Source organism: Acanthisitta chloris, unplaced genomic scaffold (genome assembly GCF_000695815.1).
Source record: "Acanthisitta chloris isolate BGI_N310 unplaced genomic scaffold, ASM69581v1 scaffold13546, whole genome shotgun sequence".
NCBI classification, from domain to species: domain Eukaryota; kingdom Metazoa; phylum Chordata; class Aves; order Passeriformes; family Acanthisittidae; genus Acanthisitta; species Acanthisitta chloris.
The window spans coordinates 96,654-104,563 of record NW_008677035.1 but is presented as its reverse complement, the minus strand read 5'-3'; the positions used below and the strand labels follow the sequence as shown (position 1 = coordinate 104,563).

Genomic DNA, 7,910 nt, shown 5'->3' with positions numbered 1-7,910 from the left:
GGTGCGTGTCCCTGTTTGCAAGTCCACATTTTTCCCTCTCCATGAGCTGTTCTGTATCCTTACTTCCTTAGTGATCTGCACAATAACATGCTCCCTGGTCTGGATTCTCACAGTTCATTTTCATTTGCCCTTTGCATTTTTTTCAGTACACTGGGGGAATCAGAATTGCCTGCTGAAGAAACTTCATTAAGAATAATCAAAACACCTTTAGTGTCTATTTCTGAAAGTGATAATTATATTCATGGCATTTCTATTCAATCCATTCAGAGCCTTAGGTTATGGATAGCACCTTTAAATAAAGGAAAACTTGTATGTCTTTATTATGAGCATATTTTGAAAATCTCACCACGTTCCACTGATAATAATGGCATTCACTTAAGACAACTCAGCGCTGACAGATGGTCCTCTAAGGGTTTTTTGCATGTCAACATATAACTGAATTTTCATAGCTTAATCACCTCATATTACAGTTAATACTGACTGTTTTTCTGGGTAGATGTGTCTGTGGGCTCCTGGTGTTTGTTACAGAAGTCACCCCTACTGCAATCAAAAACTGTCAGGTGAATATCACCAAAACGTAATTCAGTTTTGTTTTTAAGAGAGATCTCTCTTTTCTACCTTTTAGGAATAAGCCCAGCCCAGTACAGACATTTTTACCATACAATATCTCTTGTGAGTCTGAATTTTTAGTTGCCTGAGTTATGCAAGAGTGAGGTACTCACATCCAAAGGGAAGAAAAACTGCCTTCCAAAATCCAGTGATAGATCTGTTTTAAGGTAGCTGTATCAAGGCTACAGGTACTGCAACTAGAATTTCACACTAAGGATCTATCCCACAGCACCTGGGACTTCAACTGCTAAACATCTCTTTCCCCACCTCCCTCCCAAATGACTCTCTTTAATGTTTCCAATAAAGGAGCACTCTTCTTTGGTTTGAATTCTGCCAGAATGCTTGGAACCTAAGAAAAGGACTCTGTTACTTGTTTTATGTGTCCATCAGTCATCTGGAAACTATCTGAGCTCCAGATTTGGATCACCCACACATTTGTTCTGAAACATATGTACAGGCCTTCCCTCTCACAATTCCAGCCCAGTTTCAGGTTGTTTATTTTGAAAAGGAGTACTGAAAAGAAAATTCAAATGGTATAATGCTTGAAAAAAAAAACAAAAAAAACTCCTCCAAAAGCTATCTATCTATATATGTGTATATATATCTACAGGAAGGAGAGAGCTGCATGCAGTTTGACAGGCAAACTGTTCATACTCCAAAGTTTCATGTATTTAACAAACTTCTTTGAAAGTAATGGAGAAATTTGATGGATGTGCTGTAGGGGAAAATAAACCTGACAGACCTTGGTGAAAATTTGAAAAAGAAATAGTTGGGCAAAGTCAGTGTGAGCCTGACTTTATAGGAAAATGCCTACATAGGACATAGATACACATTTGCCAAAGCATTTCTCAAAGTACAAATGAAGCTGCTGAATACAGAGTGCAAGACTATTGGGATTTGAGGACTGGACTCTGGGTCTGAGCTGCAGCATGTAATCTATTTCCCCAATAAAACTAATTTCAAGTCTGTAGTTGGATTCTCAGACTCTGGATCTCATCTTTATAATTTGCTCCCATCCCCCTCCTAATGAGAAGCAGCAAGTGCAAGGTTAGCCACAAAAACTGCAAACAAGAAAGAGAGTTTGGGCATTACCCTTTTGAAATGGTGACCCTGAGCATGTAATACATAATCAAAACTTGATTAACATAGAAATCCAATTACTGCTTCATTAAAAATCTTTCATTAATCTAGAAAACGCTTGTAAAATGCTTGGACTTCTTTTCCTAACAGCTACACTTGAAAAACTGTGTTGATGAGAGGTCAGATTCAATAACACAACTGTTGTCTCAAAGCTATTCCTCTTAAGATGAGGTTTGGGTGTCTTGCAGCATGTCCACCTTGGGCAACATGCAGATCTGGTGTGACCCATGCCAGAGCCATGTCCAGCAAAGCTGTGCTGGAATAAAAGGTCCTGGGTAATCCAGACCACCAGACATGGGACAAGAGGAGCTGCTGAAGCCAAAATTTCTTGGTAGCCCCAAGATCAAATTGGCAATGCCACCCAGCTCCACTGAGTAGCAATGTAGTTGCTGAGGACCTGTTGGCATCTCTGTTGGCTGCAAACATCCCCAGAGATCTCTGTCCTGAACTTGCTGCTCCCTGGGGTGTGGGCTACATGCCAGGAAGGTAATAAAATATAAAAATATTAAATATAAAAATAAAACCATAGCCTTGCTTCCTGCCCTCATCTCTGAGATGATCAGCTGCATTCAAAGATCAGAAACAAAACCAGAAATGTGCCAAGCTATTCTCCTTGAGCTAAAGATCCCATGTCTTTGCAGAGAGCCACAGCAGACTTACAGAGTGTTGGGAAAGAACTTCCAGAAAAGTAACTGCACAAAGCTGCCCCTCTGGCGTCTGTCACCAGTAGTCCATGTTGGCATGGCATGGTTGGACAGACAGGTGGTCCCTTGGCCCTTCCCAGTGACCATCTCCTGATCATTCTACTACTTCACAGAAAGCACCTGTACAGGACTGACTGTTTTTGACTTTTCTCTAGATAAAAACTCACAGGATAAAAGATAAGATTATTTTTGAAATGCTGTTCCAGAATACATTTTCTAAATTTTCCTCAGTGCTCCCAAATTCCTGATCCCATGAAACCCTTTTTTTAGAATGTGACACATCTCAGACATGGATCAGATCTGATAAACACTTTGAAAAGCATTTAGTAGTTCATTTTTGTGGGCCTCCATGCAATCCAGGCAAACAAGAAAGCAATACCCTTACCTCATCTCGCACACACAGAACTGAGTCAGGCAGAGGGGGAGTTATCTGATGAGATGTGATTGTCTACGTCTGAGATACTTGACTCGACTCCCTTTGTAATTAACGGAAATGGGCACTTCCAGATTTGCGTCAACTCTTCTAAAAGTAGGCTTCGAAAATAGGTCAGATTAATTTCATTCTGGTAGTGCCTGCACTTGGCTAAGAACAGGAGCCAGAGTTGACCAACAGTAGGCAAGGTCAGTCTTGCCTTATCTCTCTTGACCAGTATAACAACAGACACATTTGGCAAAGCCAAGTTCAAGACTCAGAACCTCAAATCCCAGTCCAGGTTAGTTCCTACTTACACATTCTCTCTTCCAAGAAAGGCTGTTTACCCTCAAAACACAATTAGTTTTAGTTAGCATCTCAGAGCTGCATTAAAATGTCACTTTAACTACCCAGAAATGAGAACCTTTGAAATGCTTTTTTTTTCAGTATATTTGACATGGGCATCTATCTTGCCCTTGTTTGCATCCTTTTCACTGCTAATTTCCCTCCTAGCACCATTAATCTTTTTTTTTCACTCACTTCAAGAGCTGTATGAAGGAATGTCATCAGTCCATTCAGGAACAATTTCACAAAAATGAGTTTGCTCTGGTTTTAAGCAACATTGCAGAACCATCTACAAAACAGAGCCCTGCTGTGGCAGGCAGATGTGAAAGTGCTGCTGAAGCCATTTGACCAGCAAGGAGGAGATGTGAGGTTTCTGGAATGTTCCACTGATGGGCCAGACCCATAGACATCAACTCTCACGGAGTAACAGCTCAGGGAGCACCTTCTTTGTGGGCCATCCGAGGGTAACAGGCTGTAGAAATCCTCCAGGCAACTGAACAGCCCCAACTTTGCATGCCAGCACTGCTTTGTTATCAGGCCATCTGCCAGGTAGATGAGCTGGCAGAAGATCACACAGGTACAATGAAAACCTTCTTGTTTTCCAGCACAACTTCCTCAGAATAGGCTGACACCACGTGGCTTCTCAGCTTTGCCTGAAATCCAGTGGAAATATGTTCGCCTGGAACTTCTCCAGTCAGCACTACAGAATAATCCTGACCAACACCTGCAGGCTGAGATAATGTTTGTGGGCACCAATTTCTGTGCCAATATATGTTTTCATATCCATTTTATACTGCTTATGAATATAAGCAGAGCTAATTGGTGAAAATAATACTTTGGAAAGTTTAAAGGGATGTTTTTTAATAACCTTTAAAGTAGCTTCTCTTGAGAGGTTTTCATTCACCAGACTAAATATTTAATGTTGTATGACTGTCCTTGTTTTTAAAGAAATATTTTAATGAACAAATTGAGTAATGATTTGCGAACCATTGATTGTCACAGGAGTAGCACTTTAGAGGTCATTAAAAGAGAATCACTTATGCTAAAGGTGGAATACTCAACAGGATTTTTGAGCCTGTACTGTAATTCCAGACTCCTCCCAGCTCTGAGTTTCAGGAATTCCATGTAATATAGGATTTGTGTTTTCTAAGACACAGCATTGACAGTTTTCCAGAGAATATTTTTAATTGCAAAGAAGTCCTTTCTCCTGGCTGTGCTTTTATAATTTTACTTTTTTCTTAGTTTTACATATATACGTATAAATATTTATACATATATATAGAAATATGGAAACACAAGGACCAACTAGCCATAGAAAATAAATTATGAATTAAAATATAGTGATTTAGCAGCATGAAAAAAATTGTGCGATCAACTTTTCTAATTAACTGGTATGTGACTAAAAAAAATGCAGCTAGTTTATGGAGTTGGTTGGTTTGGAGAAAAGAGAAGATGCTAAATGGTTGACTTTGTTACCCTATATTTTGACTTTTTATTTCCTCTTTTCAACTCTGATTAAGTTACCCCTACTAAATTTACAGGACTACAGAGCAGAATTAAGTCCTCCACATGAAAATCTCTAGAACAAAAAAAATAAAAAAAAACCCCACAGCATAAGGAATTAAAATCCAGGCATGTCAGTATGGAAATAGCACTGGAAGCTAATGGTAAGGGGAAGGTTTTCAGATAAAGAACATCTGTTTCATGAGAAATGCAAAAAATAAAACCAAAACACCAAAAGAAACAAACAAAAATCTCATTAAATGCATGTGTACAAAACAACAAAAATGAGGCTCTGATCCTGCTGTTAGAGATATAGAATGTGATACTTTGCATCATCTTCTTTTTTCTACTCTTTTTCTTTCGCTCACTTGGTCTTTGCTTCTTAGGTGTTTGTTCATATAGGACCAAAAGCAAGAGAAAACAAAAGGATTTACCTCAAACCAGTAATGTATCTAGAGAAGTCTCAATTCATGCAGAAATCAAAACCATCTTGGGGATCCTGAGAAATCTGCTCTCAGTGTTACAGCTATTAGTACCCATTCAATGGTCACAGTCCAAGATTTTGGAAAATTTCCCTATTGTGCCATTCATGAGCATAAATTTCACTGTGCCATTGCTTAAACTTAGCTATCATTTCAGAACTTGCTTGACTCAAGAAGGATATTCAAGTAGATGGTTTAATGCTTCCCTAAGTGGGATTTTTTCTTTCTCTCTTTTTTCTTCCATAAAAGTGGCTATAAGTTTTCTGCCATTCAGTAGATTCTTGTCAGAACATGATTTCTTTCTTTCTCAAATCTGTCTAATAACTTGTATTTTAATAATGGCTCACTGTTAGTATCTACTATTACATCTTAAATAATCCCATGATAGTTCAGGTGCTGTTGTTCCTATCAAAAAATTTATGGCCTCTTGAAAACAATCAGCTATTTTAACATGTATCAGATGACTCAAAGCACACACTGAGCAGGAGTTCAGTTAGGTTTGGGTTTAAGGATGCCACCCCACTTTTCCAAAATGAGTGGAGTTTTTTTCACAACTTTGATTTGCTGGATGGGAATAATATTGATCTTTGAACCTGCCTAAGTTATGCCATAATTAGTTAGTTTTTCTCTCATTTTTAACAAAGTTACAGTTATACTTTACTGCCCAAAATATGTGGAAGAGTTGAGCTATGTAGACTGTTTCAGTGAAGCTCATTAGAATAATCTTCATTATAATGGAATGAATAATCTCATTCTGAAAGCAAAGAATTCAAGAATACAAACACTTCAAAGTGAACTTCAAGGGAGAGAAGACTGAGCTTAGTTATCCTTCTAGCAAAATCTTCAGGTTGCCAAAACCTGCCAAACTGTCCAGATCCAAATCCCAAATCACATTTTGGCATCTCAGATGAGCACCTGAGGATCAAGATTTACCCAGAACTCACATTTTTAACTCCAATTTTCTCCACATAAACAGGTGTATGCGGAAGCAACTTCATTTGAGGAGTCAAGGGCTTTGCACAATTGAGGCCCAAAGCAAGAAGTACCTACATGAGAAATCGGAAGACAAAGTTATGGGAGGCCACAAACTTTCCGTATTTTCCTCATTTTCAAAGCAGTCTTCAGCTGTTAGTGAATTAAACACTCCCAGCATTCCCATTACATTTGTACCCCAATAGCCACTCTTCCTCTCAAAGGTCAAACTCCCTGTGTCCAAAACTTCCCAGTATAGCAGGATGCTCTAACCTTCCCTGGTCTGGCTTAACTTTCATTAACTGCACTTGCTCAGCCCAGAGCACAAGCCTCAGCCTGGGCATTTTTGTCTGAAATCATACCAGGGGGACCTACTTTCTACTTTTTATACAGATCCTAGTGATTAGATTATTAGAGTAGCAGAAGACTTGAGATCATATCTCTTTTCACTCTAAACAGTTTTGACACTGTAACTTCCACTTCACAGAAGAAAATCCAAGTTGCCAGGCTACGGGAAAGAAAATTGACCACTCTGCTTTCCCAAGCTGAGCAGATGAGTAGCAAAACCAGGCCAGAAGCAGGGCAAGTGGAAGGTGTTGTGATGTGGCAACATCAGGAGTGAGGGCATACAGAAATAAGCAGCATGGGTTCTCCTTTCCCTAGATAAATCTGGGAGTTTAATTCACCGAGTGAAATATAAAAACTAAATGATTGCATTAACTGGAGCTGCATTAAATGTCTGAATTAGAATGTATTATTTTAAGAGAACATAACTACAAGTGGTAATCTAAGTATAACTGTAACCACGCAAAGTGTGTAATTGAAATAGAGCACTGTGTTGGCAAAACATTCCACTGTTGCCGAGCTCTCTGCTGCATGGATCAAGCAAGCAGCAATTGTAAAGCTTCTGCATTAACTTACTGAGCTCCTATCTCAGCTCGTAGAGGAGAAGCCAGTCACACTGAAGACAGCTCAGATAAGTGTTTCTGGAAGATTGACATGTTGTTCCCAACTCTCTTGTCTAATTAAAGACCAAAAACATTATTCTACTGACGCTGATGGCACTATTAACTTGACATCAAAGGGAATGAAGATTTGCCATTCTTTCATGGAGAATTATTTTTACCATATGATTAAAAAAGAGCAAGGTAATTCACAATGCATCATGTGGTAACACTTCATGTCTAGGTGACACTCCAGTTCTGTAGTGCCAAAGAGGTCCCACCTGGAGCCAAGAGATCAGCTCAATACTGAGGTTGCAGTATCTGAACCAAGTTGCAGTCACCTCCAGAGATCCCAGCTCTGACAAGAATCCCATCCTGCTGTGCAACTGGCAAATGTGCTAAAAGACTGAGGAGCTTACAAACTAAATAAACAGGGATAAAAAAAAATCTCCATTGTGTAGATAAGAATTGAAGCACATGCAGAATGGCTCACCTGAAGTCACAGAGTCGAGTTCCAGTAAAGCAAGGGAAAGATTCCCAGGGGGACCATTTGGATGCAGGTGGCACTTTGTCCTTCATGATAAAAATTTTGCTTGGATCTCCTGGCTTTATTCTATCTTATGTCATCTCTAAAATAAAGAGAAAACAATAAAATGAAAAACCTCCTTTCTCCAAATTCTGTACCGAGTGCTTTGTGTTGTCAGAGTGTAACTGAAGCTAACTTACAAGCAGGGCATAAGCTCTTCATTAGTGAGAGAACTGTGAAAAATCAGGCATAACACCTGAGTCTGGGGAGTCT

The 7,910-nt window shown here is 39.2% G+C and overlaps 1 protein-coding gene across 1 annotated transcript in view; it reads left to right on the top strand.

The window, feature by feature from the left end:
- The window catches only part of BEGAIN (brain-enriched guanylate kinase-associated), a gene marked incomplete at its 5' end in the record, with an annotated part of 70,575 nt that overhangs the window by 5,396 nt on the left and 57,269 nt on the right, over positions 1–7,910 (top strand). The gene's annotated exons all lie outside the window — the stretch shown is intronic.